General features: G+C 35.0%; 1 pseudogene; it reads right to left on the minus strand.

Moving 5' to 3' along the window:
* Nucleotides 1–1,822: 1,822 nt before the first annotated feature.
* Nucleotides 1,823–4,403, minus strand: LOC149181563 (ubiquitin-NEDD8-like protein RUB2; annotated as a pseudogene).
* Between the last annotated feature and the right edge of the window lie 19,795 nt (nt 4,404–24,198).

Raw genomic sequence — 24,198 nt, forward strand, 5'->3', positions numbered from 1 at the left:
AGTGGGGCTATTTATGATGTATCTACCATCAATGTTTTTTTTGCAACAACAAATGGCCATCTCGATATAACAAATTAATGAGAAACATGGTTGGATCTTGTGATGGATTTTTAATCTATGAGCTAATCTTTCGAGCGAGTTACATACCCTCAAACACTATAATAATAAAAAGAAAATGGAAACAATCTAGAAACATGTGTACAACTAATAACAAAAAACCTGATCACTAAGGAATGGGTACCAAATGTTCACCACTTGTAGATGGGTAACTAACTTGATTTTCAATATATGAGTTGATCTTTCCAGCCAATTCCACGCCCTTAACACAACGTACATGAGAATGAAAATCCTACAAAAACAAAAATAAACTAGAAACTAACATGATCCATATGAGTACATCTGATAAATAAAAACATAATTCAGCAGTAGAATACAACAATAATATGAAAATATGGCGAAGATCCCAACTATTCCCACAAGCTGAGGAAAGGTTATTGCAGAGATCTCAATCCTGCAGGAAATCTCAGGAAAGGTTACTTATCCAAAAAAATATCACACCAACATTTTAGACAGTGAGAAGAAAGTGTGATGGTGCGATAGATGTTGGTTGGGCAAGATTCTCCCATGTCCATCATTGTTTATAACTTTTCATAAAGATTCTAACCACCCAGCTTCCACCTAGCCACAATTCATATATCCCAAAGAAATCACACTTCAAGATTCTTAATCTCATATCTTGCATACCACATATTCCATTCTATGTTTGTATTTTCCCAACATTTAATATCCATTAAAAATAATGAGATATAACATAATAATCTCTCCAAAAAAGCAACATATCTTGCATACCACATATTCCATTCTATGTTTATATTTTCCTATCATCTAATCTCCATTAAAAAAATGAGATATGACATAATCCTCTCAGCACAAAAGCAACATATATTGCATTTCACATATTCCATCCTATGTTTGTATTTTCACAGCATTTAATCTCCATTAAAAATTGAGATACAACATAATCCTATCACGACAAAGGAAACATATCTTTCATATCACATATTCCATTCTATGTTTGTATTTTTCCATCATTTAATCTACATTAAAAAAATGAGATATAATATAATCCTCTCACCACAAAAGTAAAAAACTAAAAAAACAATGTAAACCAAATATCATATCACATATTCCATTCTATGTTTTTACTTTCTGGTCTTATAATATCCATACCAAATATCATACCAGATATTCCATTGTATGTTTGTACTTTCTAGGCATATAATCTCCATTAAAAAAAATTAGATATCACATAATCCTCTGACCACAGAGGTATTCCAACCTAGCATCATAATTCCAACCAATAATTACTTAATATCAGCTATATCATTAGAAGTGTTTAGGAATTAATATCAACTATATGTTCAGAAGTGTTTAGGAATGATATGAAGAACAAATAAAATAAACAAAAAATGTAAATAAAAACAATTCCACAAATTTTGAATTGGTTAATTTTAAGGAGAATAAGACATTAGAAACCTTAGGAAAATGAGCAATTCTAGGTAACTCAATGCATCCATAATCTTCATCACTTAGTTAAAACTAATCTAGAATTGAATATTGAGTGGCAAAAAATATTTCTTATCCATCTCACTAACAACCCCCACCCAGACCAATTGGTTAATTTTAAGGAGAATGACACATTAGAAACCTTAGGAAAATGGACAATTCTAGGTAACTCAATGCATCCATAATCTTCATCACTTAGTTAAAACTGATTTAGAATTGAATATTGAGTGGGAAAATATATTTCTTATCCATATCACTAACAGCCCCCACCCAGAGCCAGAACGAGATGAAGAACAAAACCACCCCCAATGTTGTACTCACTGGGTATCTTTTCATCATTCATTTGTTTTCCTACATAAATGAGCCTGCAATGGGCATCAAAACAAGATTTGTTAATATTAAAAAAGTCAATCCTTCAATACAGATAAGAAAATTATTTATGTACATCATTCAACATTTCAATATTTTATCCTTCCCTATGTATCTCTTTTGAATTTAATATAAAATACAAAATTACATCTATTATAAATGACTTTACAGGTAAACAATTTTTTTTTATTTTTATAATCTCACAACATATATAGTATAATCATGTTCACTAGAAAATTTCAAATTCACCAAAGATTCTCAGCTTAGAATTCAATCTGCTATGTAGACTACTAAAAGTAGATACAAATTACAACACAAGTTGTTATCAAACCTCCCAAGAGAACTAGAAGCATCAAGTGTTACAGAGAAAAATAAACTAATAGAAACACGAAACACTAATGACCTTCCAAAAAAAAAGACCAAAAATTGCACCTATTGCATAAGTATTTCCTCCCAAATTGCTGAAGAGGTAAAATTGAAAGATATTCTTTACATTACAGAATCATGAAACATACCAGCTACTTAGAAACCCAAATAAATACAGAATTTTGAAGAAAATCCTAGAAGCTACTTAAAAACCCAAATAAATACAAAATTTTGAAAAAAATCCTAAAAGATGATGATAATGCAAATGTGGTTTGAGCCTTAAAAACTCAGTGTTGCAACAATGAATTGAACTTGTTATGGTCTAGACTCTAAGAACACACATATGCTTAACTTACAATAATATAGAGTCACTTGCACAATGAAATCATACTATAAAATAACTAAATTATATTACAGAAGACACCCAAATAGATGAAAGCATACTATAAAGTAACTAAATTATATTATAAAAGGTACACAAATATACTTGCACATGGATCTAGTAGTATTGCATACCATTGCTATATAGGTGGTATTCCTTCCTTTTCCTCAACTGGGTGTTTAATTTGGTCAATTGTATCATTGGGTTCAATATCTATCTCAACTTCCTTTAGTGTAAGGTTTTTGACGTTGAAGGAAATGCCTCTCCTTAACCGCAAAAGTAAGTGAAGGGTTGAGTGGTTTTCCATATTATAATCCACTAGAGTGAGCCCATATTCTAGTTGTTTTCCAGTAAATATTAATCACTACTAATGTGGAGGGATACCCTCCTTATACTCTCATAACAACCAAATAACACACCTAGTTAGAGCCCAAGTGCAATTGCATTTTACAACAGAAAGAAAATGCTTTGTATAGATAGTGCTTAAACTTACAATACTACACAAAACCTTAAAACTCATCAATAGTTTAAATGACTATCATCAAGTACGATACACCATAGATATTACGAAAATCCACAATGATTTAAAAGGTTCTCAATGACTACTTTACATATGCTTCAAAATCTACAAAGCTTCAAAAGGCTATCAGCAAGCACTATACAAGAAGTAAAAATCCACAATGATTTTAACAAGTATTAGTACGTACCAATACCAAATAATCAAATTTTGGTACGCCTGATAGGCTCAGGAGTAATAATGAGGAGTTAGAAGTTTCTCACGACACAATAAGGTTCCATCCCCACCAGCTTTCACTCACTTGGAGATATGGCTCAAGCTTATGACACTCGGAGATGAATACTAGGTGAACATATAAAGGGAGTTTCATGATTGTGTTTTGGTTAAGACTTGCCAGATTTAAGAGGACAATAGAGTGGGGGAAAGTGGGGAGCTATTGCATCCTCCACCATGGTTCAAAGATATACCAAAGAAGTGGTAGACACACAACCTACACGGAGTTAAGTCCAGGTGATTACGTAGATGTATAATTTAAGTAGCATCTCATTAGCGAATAGATGGAGGATGATCAATGATATACAAGTTATCTCACCTCTGGATATATGGTGGCTAATCAATACATGAGAAGCATTTTATAGAAGTAAAAGTAAAAGAGTCTACACAAATAGCATTTAATTTCATTAACACAAGCAAAAAAAATAACAAAAAATGCATGATAGAATGCTCAATGGTTAAGAGTGCAATCACTACCAATACAGAGTTGCAGAATCTAAAAAAATAATAAAGTCATATTCCCCTTGGATCAAAAATGAAGGAAAATTATGCATACACAAAGCTCACATGACACAACAAAAATCCACAATAAATAAAATAAAATGGCAACAACACGGCATGAATGCTTGTAACAAAGCCACAGAGACAAGAAAGAAAATCATAAAAGAATCCATTCATAACCAAAATCCATCAGTAAAAGAAAAACCCCACATGTAACAAAAAAATCCGAAAACAAAAGCTAAGTTCTACAATTTTGTCATACAAAACCCCACTTGCATCAAACAACTAAAAAAAAGAAAACATAAACCTAATTGGGATACAACATGATTCCAATACCTGGATTTTTCTCTTCACATTATCAATGGTATCACTAATTTCAACATCGAGGATGATCGTCCTCACTTTGAGAGTCTTCACAAATATCTACATCTTGGCCTGAAAATATCACGTGGTAAAAGAATATGGCGAGTAGTGGAAAGATAAGGATTGAGAAATTTAATGGTGAGAGTTTTGAGTTGTCGAAACTTGAGATGGAGGACGTGTTGGTGGATAAAGACCAATGGATCGTAGTAGATTCAGGTACTAAACTAAGAATGATGTCAGATGAAGACTCAACGAAGTTGCATGGGAAGGCAACGAGCACAATATAATTGCATGATTCAGATTCAGTATTGTTAATGTATGAGGGGAAGCTTCAGTGTAGGTTTTGTGGGAAAAGTTAGGGACTTTGTACCAATCGAAGTCTCTAGTCAATAAGTTGTTCCTCTGGAAAAAGTTGTATAACGTGAGGACGAAAGATGGAGACTCAATGATAGAGAATCTGAATGGCTTTAATATTTTGGTAAGCAAGTTATGATCTGTTGACATTCAAATTTTAGATGAAGAAAAATGCATCAGTTTTTTTTGTTCTCTACTAGATTCATGGGATATTCTCATTGTTGTAATAAGTAGTAATGCATCTACCTTGCAGTTTGATAAAATAGTCTCATCCTTGCTATCAGAGGAGATGAGACAGAAAAATATGGAGCGCAAAATTGTTGATTCCTTGTCTGTAAGAGGTTCGTCCCAAAACAGAAACAAAAATAAGTCCTCGAGTGGGAGATCTAAATCTAGAGGGATATATAAATCTCTAGAAAGAACTTTAAAGGTGTGTTGGAAGTGCGGAAAGGAAGGGCACTTCAAAAGGGAATATAAATCGAAAGCTCCTTAGAAAGGAAAGGGATGTGATGATGCTCCTTCTGCAGAGGTGAAAACCACCTCAGATGAAGGTGGGGATGTGTACTTGGCTTCTTCTTCATGTACACATGTAGATCATGAGGCATGTAGGATTGATGCAGGTGCATCCTTTCACTTCACTCCCCATACGGAGTGGTTTTGCGAGTATGACAAATATGATGGTGGTGATGTCTTCTTAGGGGATGACATGATGGCTAGAATCATAGGTCATCGAAAATACAAGTTGAAGTTTCAAGGTGGAAGGATTAGAACACTTCTAGGTGTTTTGCATATTTCTTCATTCACTACAAATTTGATTTATGTAAGAAAGTTGGATGATGCAGTTTTAAGAACAATATTCATTAAAGATACATGTAAGATGGTTTGGGGAGCACTCCTATTGATGCAAGGATTTTGAATTGGAACCTTGTACAAGCTTTAGGGTAGCACTGTTATTTATGGGTGGTACAGTTGTGTGATTCGTGAAAGTGGAGGAGAAAATCTAGTGGTCTCTCGAGAAAAGACCATGCTATAGCATCAAAGGCTTGGACATATTGGAAAGAAGGGTCTTCGAATACCTCATGGTAATGGTATGGTAGAAGTTATGTCTAATTCCTCTCCAGATTTTAATTTTTTTGAAAATTGTGTATATGGGAAGCAGAGTCAGGTGAGTTTCCCCTCTCGTGGTAAGAGAGTGAAACAAATATTAAAATTGTACATAGTGATGTGTTTAAACCTGTGTCAGTTCCATCACTGTGAAATTTTGTTTACTATGTATCATATATAGATGACTTCTCAAGGAATACATGGATATATTTCCTGAGGAAGAAATTTGAAGTCTTTGACATGCTGAAATATGTTAAGGCTCTCATGGAAAACCAGAGAGATAAAAATATAAAGGTGATGAGGGTAGGTAATGGTGGAGACTTTTAGAAGAAGGGATTTCAAGAGTTCTGTAAGAGGTGTGGTATAGCACGGTAGAAGACTACTCCATACACACCTCATCAAAATGAAGTTGCAGAAAGAATGAACAAGACATTGATAGAAAGGCAAGAAGCATGCTCAATGGTGTGGGGTTAAGACAAGAGTTCTCGGGAGAGGTAGTGGAGACTACATGCTACCTTGTTAACATATCACCATCATTAGTGTTGGAGGATAAGTGTCTACAAGAGGTATTAACTCATAAGAAAACTTGTCTTTCACATTTGAGGGTATTTCGATGTGATGCATATGTACATGTTCCAAACGAGAAAATAACAAAGTTGGATAATAAATCTGAAAAGTGCATCTTCATTGGGTATAAGTATGATTTAAAAGGTTAGAAGCTTTGGAACTCAGAAATAGGGAAGGTTGTGTACAACTGAGATGTGGTCTTTAGAGAGGTGAAATATGTTATTAAACATGAAGTCCTATTAAAGGAACCTAAGAAGATAGAGTTTGAGCTAAAGGAGGAAGAATTAGACTCTACAACAGAAGATGGGACCATGGGTTATGTGTTAGGGGTTTTTTAACTGAACCAAGTGTTTTTGGGTTAATAAGGGTATTGGAGAAATATAAAGTGGGGGATAGTAATTAGATAATGCGAGGACATAGAAAAAACTTAGGATAAATGGTTTTGTGGGTTTTTAGGGGGAATAGGGAAATTAATAAGTGGGAAAAGTAATATTTGTAATGGGGAATGGGTTTCACACTAGGAAATGGGGTTTTAGGAAGGTGGGTGATTTTTTTAAGGGTAATTTCTCGGGGAGTGTGTGAAACCAAGGGGTAAAGGTCAGAATGAGGGTAAAAGGGTATTTATAAGTAATGAAGGGAAAAATGGGGAAATTAGCTAATAAGTATGTGGGGGTGTAGTGAAATGAGGGGAAAATAGTAAGGAAGCTTGGTGAATATCCTTTCCTTCTCACAATTCCTCATGGACATGGAACATAAGATTAAGCAAGATAGATGTGTTTTTGACTTAGCAACCTTGTGCATTTGCAACATTTTTTTTGTACCTACGCTTTATTTACCCTAACATTTTCTTTTCATTTCAATGGGTGCATTTGAGCTTGCTCACCCTTTATTTTGTTTTCTTTTTATTAGAAAACTATCTAATTCTAATATTATAACTTCCAATGGCTCAGATTAAACTCATGAACTCATTTTTGTTCTCTACCTAACTAATGATCTGCCATGATATAACAGTTTGCCTAGATCTTTACTCTACATCTATCAACATGAAATTTAAAGCATGGATGAGTCAAGATTAAACTTTTTGACCATCATGGATTGTGGCATTTCTTACAAGCTGCATACAATCTTATTTTTCATAGTAAAGTAGAAAGTAGTGTCATTTACATTTGCACACTTTCATGATCTATCTTTATTTCTTTTTAAGGTTCATATTTTTTACTTTTTTTATCCTTTTCCTTTCTTTTTGTCCATTGATTGTTCTTTTAGGACATACTCTCTTTACATTTTTTAATTTTTAATATGAAAAATATTTTGCCAAAAGCAAAAGTATGTACAAGATTACAAGACTAACCATAGTCAATTCAAAATTATGAATCCTATTATTATAGGACCCTAACATGCTCCACCATTGAATATTTTTGTTTGATATTTATTGCCACTTAACACATTTTTTTTCTTTTACTATGCCGTTTGAATCACTTCATATTTTTTTTCAAACAAAAGTGATGAAAATTTTAAAAAGACATAGATTTTCCCTTTCATTTTGGGTCTTGATCTTCAAATTATTGTATCTCTATGATAGTGGCCTTCCAACATACAAAATTTTCTCCTATTGTATCATGTTTCCAACAACATTAGTTACATTGAGATTATATTCTTCAACTCAATGTTACACCAAATATCCAAAGATGATCTCCTTATGGACTTGTGGAATATACGGAACTCGTATGGACTACCACAAGACACTCATTCAACATAGGGAAATTAAAATAGTACCCAAGAGACTACAGTCTCTGAAATTTCGACCAATTTTTACAAAATTCAATTTTAAGGTATGAAAAGAGATTTATGACGATATTCCCCGAGACACTTGTTTGAGATAGAATTTTAGAGCATATAAAGACATCTCTCATAGTATAGCTAACAAAGTTCTCAAAATTTTATACGATGTTCACCAATATTTCATGTTCGATACATTCTAATTTTGTTTGTATGAGTATTTTTCCTACTATCAAAAGCTATTTACACAAAAAGAAACAAGGCTAGAAACATAAGCGTGTATTGAACCCTCCAAACTACCAATCCATGGCCATTCTTCAAAGAAAACCAAACAAGAATAAATATGTTAGATCTAAGACTTTTGTGATCCATAATGTAGAAAGATGTCTTCCTGATTGTTAGGTCCCTATACCACTAGTGTAACCCCTTATTGTTATTAGTACAACCCCCTCATTGTATCGTTGTGCCCATGTAGTACCCATATTGTTATTATTGTTCCCTTACATTATTATTCTTATGTTGGCTCTGATTATACTATGACCCCCTAGACTCCTATATATAGAAAGGAGGTCTTGTCATTTGTATCATCCAAGAATTGTTCATTTGTGTAATATAGAAAGGAAGTTTCCCCTTTGAAGAGGCTTATTTCTAAGGCGTTGATCTATCTTTTCTATTTTTTTGTGAGCTTGTTCCATAACATTTGTTATGAGAGCTTTGGATTCTAGGGTTTCACTGCTCCAAACAGGTCATCATGGCATCTTCGTTATACCTTTTTTCTGCGATGTTTTAGAAGCTAACAAAAAAACCTATTTGAGAAGAAATCTTGTTGAATTGCGCGTCTGAATTTCAGATCTTGTCTCACTATTTTTGGAGATACGATATGTGGAAGTTAAAGTTTTTGCAAGATCCAGAATTTCATCTAAAATAGGCCATCGTGGAATTTTCGCTATAAGTGTTTCGCTAGAATGTTTCAAAAGCTAAATAAAAAACCCATTTGTGAAGAAATCGTTCTGAATCCTGGGTCCAAATTACAGAGCTTGTCTCACTATATTTTTGGATATATGATCTGAGGAAGTTAGGGTTTTTAGAGACTCCCGAATTGCATCTTAAATAGGTGACCTTTGGAAAATCATCATAGCTTTCTCTCTGAGCATCAGATTGAAATTTTGTAACAAGCTACAGAAAGAGGATGGACTGCAAGTTTTTGTGCATTTTTTTCTTATCTAAAGGTAAAAAAAATGACATGTGGCACTTCATACATGTCGATTTTCTAAAAAGGTATATAATCGGGTCATCTTGGGAGATTGTGCATAACTCTTTCTTGGAAAATCAAAATTTGATCAGACTGGTGGCATTGGAAATAGGACACAGAGGGCTACTACAGATCACAAAGGCCTCCCACCTATTCGTGATCATGATCATGCTATTCATTTGATTCCATGAAGAGTTCCTCCAAACATCACGCCTTACATATATCCATATGCCCAAAGGAGTGGGAACTCATTCAAAAGTTGCAGAAGATCCCAGTTCAAACAGTATTGTGAGAACTTGACAAGGAATGAAAAATCATATTGGAACCTGAAGCAATCACAGAACTGAGAAATCAAAAGCTACGAAATAGATCAATTTCAGAGTATCTCATCAAGTGGAATAACTTACCCGCTAAAGATTCCACATGAGAGGACAATAATTTATACAGAAGCATCAAGGACTACTCAAGCATTGAGGACAACACTTTTTTAAGGAGAGGGGCATGTTGGGTCCCTATACTACTAGTGTAACCCCTAATTGTTATTATTACAACCCCCTTATTATATTGTTGTGCCCATGTAGTCTCCATATTGTTATTATTATGCCCCATAGAAGCCCACTATTGTTATTATTGTGCCCTTACATTATTATTGTTATGTCGACTCTGATTATATTATGACCCCTTAGACTCCTATATATAGAAAGGAGCTCTTTTCATTTGTATCATCCAAGAATTGTTCAATTGTGTAATATAGAAAGGAGGTTTCCCGTTCAAAGAGGCTTATTTCTAAGGCATTGATCTATCTTTTCTATCTTTTTGTGAACTTGTTCCATAACACACATTAATCACATTATTAGGATTTGGTCGATGTTTCTAACCAACTAATGTGGTTCATCCCCATGACAAGATGAGAAATCAATCAATCTGTGGGAATAAATAGCATGGATGCATCAATGGTGAGAGTTAGTCATTACATAATTAGTTATTAAGGTAAGAAAAATATTATTTAAAATTTTGTTAAAAATTAGGTGTTATGAATAACTAAATCTAGAATATTCTATTTTAATGAATTTAGTGATTATGTATATAATATTAGAATGTTAAAATATTATGAGTTTAGTTAAGAACTAGCTCTCAGGAATAACTCAATCTAGAAAATTCTATTTCAACGAATTTAATAATTATTTATATAATATTTTTTTGTTATCGGAGGGCCTATTCTATTAAATAACTAGGTAGACCTAAAAAAAAATAATATAAAACAAATAAAATAAAGCATATTATTGTAACCAAACATGGGAAAATATATTTTAACTAAATTAATAAAAATAACCATTTTAAAAATAGATTAAAAAATGATTAAATAAATAGATAAAAATAATAATAAAAAATAAATAAAACACACACACACACACACATATATATATATATATATATATATATATATATATATATATATATATATATATATAGATATAGATATAGATATAGATATAGATATAGATATAGATATAGATATAGATATAGATATCTATATATATATATATATATATATATATATATATATATATATATATATATATATATATATATATATATATTTCTCACAGAGAAATATCCTAATTTTCCTTAACAAATAAAATTACATGTTGTAAATGCCATAGGCATATGCATTAAAAGTGACTATTGTCAACTCTGGACTATTTGTGAGTGTAAAGAAACTACAAAAAGACCTTGTGTAGGGTATGTTGTTAGTATCTAATCATATACATTTTATTTACATATTAAAAAATTCTTCCATGGTGACTATTGCTGTGTAGGCAAAATATTAACATGCAAAAAATTGATAAGTTAGGGCATGTCAACCCTATGTAGATCCTAATCCATGTATAGTCTATGGAAGAATTGATAAATCTATTGAGGTTTATGCTCCCTCACCATCCATTCCCCTCTAGGATGATGCGTTGCCTCCTTTGAAAGTCGGTTTGCGGATTCATTGTGCTCCTTGTAGATACGATTACATGAAACAAGATCAATTTGTGATTTTAGAAATAAAACATAATCCAATATAGTTCTAAGTGTATATGCATGACATGTTGATATGTAGTTGAACCAGTTAATAACAATCTTGGAATCCCCATAAATTTGTATCTTTCTGCAATTTTTTTAAATAACAAAATATAAGAGATGACATAGTGTAAGGAGCTCCACGAGATTATTTGTGCCATCTACCATCCCCAAACAGATGTGAAAATAGTGTGTTTCAGTCAAATGAATGATAATTCTGCCACCCCAGACGTATTCTTTACTGCTCCGTAGAAATAGGCCAAAGGGTGCACTTTTTCAATGACTTCCAGAGTAATGTTTCGAGTCATAACAACCTGTTCATTGACCAGGATTTCCAAATAGCTATAACAGATCTTGGGGATTATCTCTGTCGAGACAATTTTTTTCCCCTGAAAGATATTGTTCTTCCACCACATCCAAAAGTACGAGCACACTATTAAAGGCATGTTTCGAGCTCTTGGATTAGCTTCTACTACCCACCACCTGTTCCAGGCAATTGGTATATCAATGCGAGTCCATGTAAGTGGTAAGTTTAGTGTGTGTAAGACCTATGCCCATACCTGTTGAGTGGTGGGGCATGAGAGGTAGAGATGTTGATTTGATTCCTCATCTACTCAACATAAAACACACCATGTAGGCACCAAATACGATCATTTCCTAAAATTAGATTCATTCATGGTTTTATCCATAATGATGTTCCACATCACTAAGCGGGTGCATGGTGGACATTTTAACTTCCAGATATTACTCCAACAACTTTTTAGAGATTTGGGCTTGTGGTGGGCATGGATGATAGGATATCCTTCCTTTGGGGTATAGTTTCCTTTCTCTGCAAATCCCCAGATCATGTCATCATCCTCATCCCTTACTCTCACATGGGATTCGATTAATGCCTGCATGTAAGTCCTCCAGTCCATGTGCCATTGAGTTGGTATATCCAAGGCCTCCCCAGATAACCATGCTTGTTGATATATAGTTGTATTGTGAGGGTCTCTAAGTTGTGCTATGTTGACCACTCCAGTTTGATTGAAGAAGGTAATCAGGTCAAGTGGGAGATGGTAGGAGTTTCGAGATCCAATCCATGGATCGAACCCAATGTGGATAGACCCAACATTACCGATCAACCATGTGAGACCCCTTCTTATGCTGGGAAAGGTATTTATTACAGCCCTCGAGATCATTGATATATGCTATGTGTTCCAGGTAGGTAACCTTAACCAACCCAAGACAAAGCTCAACGAGATGTATTTGTAGGTAACCACCTCTTTTGCTTCAGGAGCAGCCAACCTAGTTTTGCCGCAAGTGCTTGTACGAAAGTAGACAGGACTTTTAGGCCCCAACCTCCCCATTTTTTGGGAGTATCAGTTCTACTCCATTTCACCCATGTGTAGGGTTTTCCTTGCTTGTGGTCCTTCCAAAGAAATGAAAACATACTCGTTGAATCCTTTGTAGTGTGCCTTGGGGGATCCAGGGCAGGCACATCCAAAACATTGGTGTGCCTTCCAGAACTGGTTTAATGAGCACCAGTCTATCGGCTCTGGAGAGTAGACGATGGCTCAAAATGTTTAATCTTCTTTCAACCTCGGTAATCAACCATGTCGAGTCTGCAATTTTGTATCCATCTTCTTTTATCCTAAAGCCCAATTACATCAAATCATCCTCCAATAACAGGTTTTGAAAGGGGAAATTTGGTATTGCAATGTGGGTTTCCTATTGAGTACACACATAGAATGATATAGTAGATTTCGCCCCATTTATTTCCATCTCTCTTGCAACACTAATTAATTTAAGCACTTCAGAGAGTGTGATGTTGTCCTATATTCCTGTGTCTAGGAAAATGCACAAATGTCATCAAAAAAGAGTAGATGAGATAGTGTGCATTGATCCACCATCTTGAGGCCCATGAGTCGCCTTGCTTACTTCTCTAATGCAGTCAACCTTCTTAGGCCTTCCATGATCAAGATAAATAGCAAAGGGGATAGTGGCCACCGTTGCCTAATTCCATGCTCCGCCTCGAAGGAGTGGGAGGTTGATCCATTGATTAAGATTGCGAATGATACAGAGGTGATGCAACACATAATCCATCTGATATAAAACAGTGGGAACTCGAGATAGGTAAGTATCATCCTTACGTGTAACTAGCTCACCCTATCAAAGGATTTTGAGAGGTAAATTATTAGCAACACCCCTTTGAGTTTCTTCAGTTTGATGGAGTGAAGGGCCTATTGTGCCATGCCTATGGCCTCATGGATTTTTCGGTTTTGTAGAAAGGAAAACTGTTCCAGAGAGATGTGGTCTGACAGGATCAGTTTAATGTGGTTTGCAATAATCTTCACGATAATTTTATAATGGAAATTACAAAGGGATATAGGTCCGAATTCATTGAAATATAGCTGGGAGTCCTACATGGGGATGAGTGCTATATAGGTGGAATTGATAGGTTCTAACATTCTATCCACTAAATGGCTTTCTCCGACCACACCAAGTAACTCCATTATGATGATGTCCATATTAACTCCAATGATCTGTTCCTATTAGAGAAAATAGATATGGTCGAAGGTCATCCTATTTTAAAAACCGTTCATATTGATTATGATGCATATGCTCTCGGAAAGTTGCATAGAGATTAATTTCCTGTGAATGTTGGTAGAAGGAGGAGAGATATACTCGATATGGTACACACAGATTTATGTGGCCCTATGCACACAAGATCGTTAGGCGGTGCATACTATTTTTCACTATTTATTGATGAATGTACTAGATTTACTTGGGTGTATTTCCTAAGGAAGAAGAGCCAAACTCTTGCATACTTCAAGGAGTTCAGAAGTAAGGTTGAAAAGCACACACGTAAAAGAAAGCAAGAGAGTAAAAGAAAGCTTGTTTCCTCAAATACTGCAAAGATAATGGGATACAACAATAGTTTACAGTACCCCACTCTCCTCAACAGAAAGAGGTTGCAGAGAGGAAGAATAGAACCCTTGTGGAGTGTGCTCGCAGTATGTTGAAAGGTAATAATCTTTCTAATGGGTTTTGGGATGAAGCGATTAATACTCCTATATATCTAAAGAATATGAGTCCAACAAGAAGTTTATATTTCAAAACTCCTTTTGAAGCTTTGATTGGTTATAAGCTCGCAGTTAAGCATTTGAGAGTTTTTGGGAGTAAAGCCTTTACCCATGTACCAAAGGAAGATAGAAAAAAACTAAATTCAAAGGCTATCGAATGCTTTTTTGTTGGATATTGTACATAATTTAAGACTTAGAAATTATTTAGTCCCTCTAATCATAAAGTTTTTGTGAGTAGAGATGTAGAGTTTCGTGAGCAGGTTAGTGAAGGAAGCCAAGAGAGTGCTAATGAAGAACGACACGTGCCCTTGTTGGTGGAAGAAGGAAGTGATGAATGAGGTGACAACAACGAACAGTGACAATAGTAAGAAGGGAGAGAAGATGATGTAGTTGTCAAGACACGTCCAGAAAATGATGATGAGAGAAGGTTTGAAGTAACCCGCCAGTGAGGAAATGAGGTAGGAAGTTTTGGTTTCCACCAAGATATAGGAAAAATGCTTTGATAACTAGTACGATGAATGTTTTTTAACCCTCGATTTATAAAAAAGTGAGTCAATATAGTGAATGGAGGGCTGCTATAGAAGAGGAATATGAATCAATCATCAAAAACAAAATTTGGGATTTAGTAAAATTACCTAAAGGCAAACGACCCATAGGATGAAAATGGATGTATAACCATAAATTTAAAGCAGATGGGAGCATAGATAAGTATAAAGCTATGATGGTTGCAAAGGGGTAGAAGGCATAGATTATGATGAAACATTTTCCCCTATAACGAAATTAAACAGAGTCAGAATGATAATTGCTTTAGCTACCAAACAACATTGGATGATTCATGAGCTAGATGTTAAATCTGCATTTTTAAATGGGGACTTAAAAGAAGAAGTCTATGTAGTGAAGAACATTTAGATTCCACGTTGAAGAAAGCGTTGTATGGACTAAAATAGGCACTGAGTTCATGGTATGAAAAAATTTATTCATTTTTCCTAGAGAATGGTTATAAAAGGAGTTAAAATGACCCTAGTATTTATATTGTGTTTGATAAAGAGGGAAGTATTGTTTTGATTTCTTTATATATAGATGATCTAATCATTATAAGGAATTTTGATAATCTCATTAAAGAAATCAAGGCGAAGATGTCATGTCTTTGAGATGAAACACCTTGGAGAGCTACATTATTGTTTGGGTGTGGAAGTCACGAGGATACCTTTACAACATAATTTAAAACTTGAGAATGAAGATGGATCTAAGGAGGTAGATGCAACTTTGTATAGAAAAATTGTTGGGATTCTAATCTACTTGACTACCTCTAGGCCTCATTTGGCTTATGCAGTGAATGCTTTGAGCCAATTAATGTCAAAGCCCCTTGAGAGTCATTGGGTTGCAGAAAAAGGTGTTTTAAGGTATCTCGAGGAAACCTTAGATTTTGGTATTTAGCATTGGCTCTCGGGTCATTACATGGGCCACCAAAAAGCAGAACACAGTATCCTTGTCATCCTTGTCTTCTGTGGAAGATGAATATCAAGCTATGTGTGCAGCAAGATGTGAAGCAATTTGGTTGAGGAGACTTCTCCTTGTCGTTGGATAAGAATAGAAGGTTGCAATAGTGATCTACGGTGTTGTTTTAACTTTCCTAAATGTGTGTTTCATGTATATATTTCTCATGTGATGAATTGTAAGACTGAGGTGTGAGAGGAAGAGGAAGTGGTGGGTGTGAGGTTTCTCAATACATTTGATTCGTGTATATGTTGACAAACATAACCTTCAACTAATTGTTATTGGATTAACATTGAGATGGAGACTGCTATTATTTCTTATCTTAATGTATTTTCCAAATCTTATTTTCTTTAAAATTGGATAAATTTTCCAAATAACACAGTTTTTCTATCCTCTAGTTTCTTGCCATTAATAGAAGTTAGCCAATTCATGTTTCCTTTACCACTCAATTGGTCTTTCCATCACATTTACCAATTAAATTGCATTAATAACTTTATAATTTTTTTAATCTCATTTTATGTAATGCATTGTTAATTCTTTTAATATTGTTTTATGTATTGCACAGAACACAATATTTAGCCAAATTGTAACATCCAAATCAAATTCAAATTTTGAGGTGGTGTAGGCAACATGATAAGTGTGGTAAAATTATAAACATAATTATACAAATTGGAGTACAATTTTGTGGTGGAGGGAAGAGCAAGGTAAGTATGGTAAAATTTACTAGGGCCTCAATGAGGTTTGAAATATTGGTTGTGAGGTGAAGTAACTTAGGACTTTAAGCATTGTTAACTTTCTTTTCTTCCTATTTGGTGACCACTTCATCCCTTTTCTCATTGGTTTCTTGGTTCATTTTGCACAATTGATAATTTGATTTTGAATTTCTATACCTTACATTATAAGAGAATGGACCTCGATAAAATTTAGTTATGGTAAAATGCACTCCAAGAATAAGATCAATTTTCACTTTTTATTAGAAGAGACTTGCAATTATGGCAAAATCTACTTACCTTGATGAAATTATAGAGAATTTGTCAATATGTAGTGACCGTGTACAAATGTCATGGTGAATTTCCTTTGAATATGATGACGTATTCTTGAATGGTACTACTATACAACTAATTATCGTGGTTGTGATGTTGCGTCATGGATTGCAGATGTTGTACAACAAAGTTGGGCAATTTATGATGTATCTACCATCAGTTTTTTTTCGCAACAACATATGGTCATCTCTATATAACAAATTAATGAGTAACATGATTGGTTCCTATGATGGATTTGAATAATAATAAAAAAATGGAAACAATTTAGAAACATGTGTACAACTGATAACTAGAAACCTGATCATTAAGGAATGGGTACCAAAATTTTCACCATTTGTAGATGGGTAACTAATGTAATTTTTAATATACGAACATATTTCCAACCAATTGCACACCCTTAACACAATATACATGAGAATGAAAATCCTACACAAACAAAAAGGATATATATGAGTACATCTAATAACCAAAAAGATATTTCATCATCAGAATACAACAATACTACGAAAATATGGGGGAGATCCCAATCCTGCTGGCAATCTGAGGAAAGGTTATGGTAGAGATCTCAATCCTTTAGGAAATTTGAGGAAAGGATACTTATCCACAAAAATATCACACCAGCATTTTAGACAATGACAAGGAAGTGTGATGGTGCCATAGATGTTGGTTGGGCAACATACTCCCACGCCAACATTGTTTATAACTTTTAATAAAGATTCTACCCACCAGCTTCCACCCAGCCACAATTCATATATCCCAAAGAAATCACACTACAAGATTCTTAATCTCATATCTTTCGTATCACATATTTCATTCTATGTTTGTATTTTCAGCATCTAATCTCCATTAAAAAACTGAGATATAACATAATCCTCTCACCAAAAAAGCAAGATATCTTGCATATCACATATTCCATTCTATGTTTGTATTTTCCCAACATTTAATCTCCATTAAAAAAATAAGATACAACATAATCCTCTCACCACAAAAGAAAAATATCTTGCAAATCACATATTCCATTCTATGTTTGTATTTTACCAGCATTTAATCTGAATTGAAAAAATGAAATATAACATAATCCTCTCACCACATGTATTCCAACCTAGCATCACTTAATATCAGCTATATCCTCAGAAGTGTTTAGGAATTAATATCAACTATATCTTCAGAAGTGTTTAGGAATGATATGCAGAACAAAGAAAATAAACACAACATGTAAATAAAAAAACAAGTCCACAAATTTGGAATTGGTTAATTTTAACGAGAATAAGACATTAGAAACCTTAGGAAAATGGACAATTCCAGGTAACTCAATGCATCCATAATCTTCATCACTTAGTTAAAACTGATTTAGAATTTAATATTGAGTGGAAAAAATATTTCTTATCCATCTCAATAACAACCCCCACCCAGACCAATTGGTTAATTTTAAGGAGAATAAGACATTAGAAACCTTAGTAAAATTGACAATTCGAGGTAACTCAATGCATCCATAATCTTCATCACTTAGTTGAAACTGATTTAGAATTGAATATTGAGTTGGAAAAAAATATTTCTTATCCATATCACTAACAACCCCCATCACCCCCAATGTTGTACTCACTCATTTGTTTTCCTACATAGATCAGCCTGCAATGGGCATCAAAACAAATTTTTTTAGTATTAAAAAAGATCAATCCTTCAATACAGATAAGAAATTTATTTATGTACATCATTCAACATTTCAATATTTTATCCTGCACAAAGTATCTCTTTTTAATTTAATATAAAATGAGAAATTACATCTATTATAAATGACTTTATAGGTAAACAAATTTAAGTTTTGTAATCTCACAACATATATAGTATAATCATGTTGACTAGCAAATTTCAAATTCACAAAAAATTCTCAGCTTAGAAGTCAATCTGCTATGTAGACTACTAAAAGCATATACAACTGACAACAAAAGTTGTTATCAAACCTCCCAAGAGAACTCGAAGGATCAAGTGTTACAGAGAAAAGTACACTAACAGAAACTTGAAACACTAATGACCTTCCCAAAATAAAGACCAAAACTTGCACCTATTTCCTAAGTATTTCCTCCCCAATGGCTGAAGAGATAAAATTGAAAGATATTCTTTACATTACAGAAACATGAAATAGGCCAGCTACTTAAAAACCCAAATAAATACAGAATTTTGAAGAAAATCCTAAATGCTACTTAGAAACCCAAATAAATAGAAAATTTTGAAAAAAAATCCTAAAAGCTTATGATAATGCAAATGTGGTTTGAGCCTAAAAAACTTAGTGCTGCAACATTGAATTGAACTTTTTATGGTCTGGACTCTAAAAACACACATATTCTTAACATACAATAATATAGAGTCACTTGCACAATAAAATCATACTATAAAATAACTAAAATATATTACGAAAAACACCCAAATAAATGAAATCATATTAAAGAACTGAATTATATTATAAAATACACACAAATATACTTGCACAAGGATCTATGAGTATTGCATACCTTTGTTGTATAGGCGCTATTCCTTCCTTTTCCTCAACTGCCTTGCTTAATTTGGTCAATTGTATCATTGGGTTCAAATATGTATCTCGACTTCCTTTCCTCTAAGGGTTTTGACCTTGATCGAAATGCCTCCCCTTAACCGCAAAAGTAAGCAAAGAGTTGAGTGGGTTTCCATATTATAATCAGCTAGAGTGAGACCATCTTCTAGTTGTTTTCCAGCAAATATTAGTCGTTGCTCATGTGGAGGGATACCCTCCTTATACTGTCACAACAACCAAATAACACCTGGAGATGGATACCAAGTGAACACGTAAAGCGAGTTTCATGATTGTGTTTTGGTTAAGACTTGCCAGATTGAAGAGGTCAGCGGAGTGGGGGAAAGTGGGGAGTTGTTATATCCTCCACCAAGGTTCAAAGATAAACCAAAGAAGTGGCGGACACACAACCTACACGGAATTAAGTCCAGGTGAGTTCGTAGGTGTATAACGTAAGTAGGATCTCATTGGCCAATAGATGGTGGATGATCAATGCATATATAAAAGTTATCTCACCTCTGGATATATGGTGCCTAATCAATACATGAGAGGCATTTTATAGAAGTAAAAGTAAAAAATTATACGCAAATAGCATTTAATTTCATTGACACAAGTAAAAAAAATAACAAAAAATGTATGATAGAATGCCCAATGGTTAAGAGCGCAATCACTGACAATACAAAGTTATAGAATCTACAAAAAATAATAAAGCCGTATTCCCCTTCGATCAAAAGTGAAGGAAAAATATGCATACACAAAGTTCACATGACACAACAAAACCCCGCAATAAATAAAATAAAACGACAACAACACGGCATGAATGCCCGGAAGAAATCCGCAGAGACGAGAAAGAAAATCATAAAAGAATCCATTCATAACCAAAAGCCATCAGTAAAAGAAAAACCCCACATGTAACAAAAAAATTCAAAAACAAAAACTAAGTTCTACAATTCTGTCATACAAAACCCCACTCGCATCATACAATTAAAAAAAGAAAACATAAATGATCAACCCCAAATTTGGTAACTTGTTGGGCTTATTAGGTTTAATTATCCTTGTTCAGTCCTTGTTCAATCCTTCATTTTTCATAGCTTATGCATTATTTTTCAGTATGTTTATGTCATTTGTACGAATAAGGATAGTCACTCTTCCTAGGTGGCTAACACGTGCTCATTTCATTTCAGGTTTTCCGACACATGTTGGAGCAAAACCGAGCAATCATGGGCTAGAAGACAGCCAAGACTGAGGTGAGGATTCATAGGGGGGTTGTCTATGGCATTAAATAGCCCTTCCTTAGGATCTTCACACGCAACTCCGAGCTCCAAAGGCCACCAAAACCGGATCTAGAAGGCAGCCAAGCAGATTTTGGAAGGGGCTGTCTACTCACAGTTTGGACAGCCAAGTCCCATAGATTTAGGAGGCCAGCCAGGGCCCTCGTGGTGTATAAATGTTAAGGCCTCAGCCTTCTTAAGGGGCTTTTGAAACCATTGCATATTTTGCACCACAGTGCTGTTAGCTTTACTTTGTTCTCTTGTAGCCATTTTGGCATAACTCTTGACGTATGACTATTTTTTGATAATAAGAAGTAGTCTAATTTTATATCAACTCTGAGTTTTCTATAGGAGTCATAGCTCTCAAGGTTAGGCCCAACCTGAGAGCCTAGGGCTTCCATTTTGTATTGTTACCTTTCCCTTATGCATCGTTGTTTTCCTTTTATGCATTTGAAACGTATTTCTGTTGGGCAGATTTAGTTGTGTTGGTTAAATAGGTCATTGTTTATGAATATAATTGCTTCACATGTTTAAAATCGATTGGTAGGGTAATAACAAGAAAAATCCTCCAAGAAAAGGTTCAACAACACTCTCAGTTTCACCTCATCCTTATTGGATCAGGGGCTGGAATTGAAGAAACAGTGCTTCCCTAACAAAAAACACTAGTTTGTTTGACCATGCAATCCTTAGTGTATTGTTTTCATTTGCAGAAGTTAGTTATGGGTTCAGATCTCTGAAATGTTTCTTTGCATGATTGATGTACATGGTTTTCTTTCCAAATAAAGTTGTTGTTCATTCGTTTTATTGACAATTAGATTAGATTAGCTAGGACTTTGATTATTTGTAAGACTTTGTTGACTCGGTCAAATGTACACCATGCAGGGCATCTCTACCACTCTCTCATCTGCCTAAGCTTCATCAGAGCCAGCTATTCCATCTCCTAGTTCCTTGTCTCACACCTGTCCTTTTGCCCACGTAACCCTACCTTCTTTCTCCATCATTGTCTTAGCCTTATTTAGGCCAGGTCAGCCTTCTACACCCTCTCACCACTCCATCCACAAGTCGTTGGGTCGCTCTAGGCCCCTATCCTACCTCCCTATCCATTCATGCATCTTCCCTCATTCACCCATCCTCTAAAATCCACTTTTTAAACATCGTCTAGAAATTTTTGAACATCGTGTAGAAATCTCTGAACATCCTGTAGAACCCCTGGAGACTTCCTATAGAAGCTCACAAATGAGGTTTCTTGATAGCCAAACTTTGTGAAACTCTCCAGAAGGGTGTTAGGGACTCCTTAGACCCTCTCTGAACCTTCCCAACCTTTTCCAAGCATTTCTCCTCCTTGATCCACCCCTGCACAGTAAAAATCCAGTTAAAAGCACATGCATGATAATTCTAATTATTTAAAAATACAAAAAGATGTTTTCTTCAGGTAGAGGTAGTCAAGACACATGTATTTTACCTTCATAGAAGTAATGGCATCCCTTCCAGTAGTTTTCATTTTCTCCTTTGCATGAGTAGGACTAGGTCGTAGAATTAGGGTTTGCTAGGGTTTGCGTTACTTTTTGGCTTTTAGTTTCTTTCCACAAGTAGATTAGCTTCCTTTGAGTTAGCTTTCATCCATCAGTTAAAAAGCTTCCTCTAAGAGCTCATAGAAGTTGGCTTAAGCCCCTAGTGGACTTGTCCTAGCTCACCAAGTGACAGCTACGGTAAGAGCTAGTACTTGTGCATACAGCACCGTCGCTTCCAAGTTTGTTACAAACTACCGGGTTGATAAAAGTAAAGAAGGGAGTCCCAGGAGTTGCAGCATTATTGCTGCAATACTGGAGCCCACCATCTTTTTGGCGCCGCTATCGGGGAAGCGTCAGACTATTGGTTATTGTTGCTTTTTTTCTATTTTCTCCTACAACCTTCTGCTAAGTAGTTTATCTCATTTCATTTCCGCAAAAGTAGAGTAGATATTTCCTGCTTTCATAGATTAGCATTTCAATTCCGCAATTTCAATTCTGCAAGCATAGATTAGCGTTTCAATTCAGCAAGCGTAGACTAGCATTTAATTCCTACAATTTCATTTGAGCAAGATAGGTTAATCCTTTCGTGCTTTCATTTCAATTCCGCATTTTCATTTCAGCAAGATAGTTAGTTGCAGTTCAATCTATTTTAGTTTTGTAGGTACTAGAAGAAAAAAAAAACAAAAGCAATCAAAAGTATTTCCATTTCATGCCTCGTAGGAACAGAGATAAAACTGGCAAATTCTTACCCAACACCCCCACCACATCACTGAGTCAACCTTCTCTCTTCTCTGGTGACAGTGAACCAGAAGAACCTATAGGTGAACCTCTTGAGATATACGAAGATCCTATAACAGAAGGAGAGTTAGAAAACACTTCGTCTGAAGCCATGGCTGAAAACCGAAATGGTAGAAGAGAAGATGAGAGAATAGAAGGTGCCTTTCCCCTCTGAGAGACCAATGGAGACATGAAAATGAAAAACATAAGCCCCTCCGCTTTACCTCACTTCCATGGATTGACTACTGAAGACCCTGATACCTTCTTGTTTGAGTTTGTTGTCCTTTGTCGAACTTATGACTATGCTGAGGATGAGCAAAATTTGAAACTCTTTCCCTCTACCCTCAAGGACACAGCATTACTCTGGTTCATGGGGTTACCTGAAAACAGTATCACCACTTGGGTTCAGATGCAGCAAGATTTCAATACCAAATACCGAGACTACTGTAGATCCAAGGAAACTAAGGGAGAAATCTTTCGGATGACCATGTGAAGCGACGAATCTTTAGAAGACTACGAGGAAAGGTTACAACTCAGTTATAAATGGGTCAGGCGCACACTTGACCCGGAATCTCTGAAGCTGGTTCTGCTCCGACGAGTCCCTGAAGACCTTCTAGACACCCTTAACATGCTGACTGGAGGAGACATCTACCAACTACGTTATGAGGACATAAAGACCGTGTTTAGAAACCATTCTAGGGTTGCCCGGAAGAGAGGTGGGGGGAATCATCTCTTAGCTAGTACCACCTTCTCCAAGCATGAGTTTGCTAACCAGATGGAAGACCTCAAGAGTGAGATGAGACAGACTATTTCCATGCAACTACCTTCCGAATTCAGCAAAAGAAAGAGGAAGCTGAGAGGGCTTTGGCCATTTTTGTCCTAGATGCATGAGGAAGCATCCCAAGAATGAGTGCCCATTGCACCCAGTAGAGGTATGTTTCATTTGTGAGGAAGACCACCCCACCAACCAATGCCCTACCTTGCCTAGATTTAAATCCATGTATCTAGGGGCTGAGGTGGCTACTGAAC

Source organism: Pinus tabuliformis, chromosome 3_2 (genome assembly GCF_031772625.1).
Source record: "Pinus tabuliformis cultivar Carrire ecotype Pingquan chromosome 3_2, CPIR1, whole genome shotgun sequence".
NCBI classification, from domain to species: Eukaryota; Viridiplantae; Streptophyta; class Pinopsida; order Pinales; family Pinaceae; genus Pinus; species Pinus tabuliformis.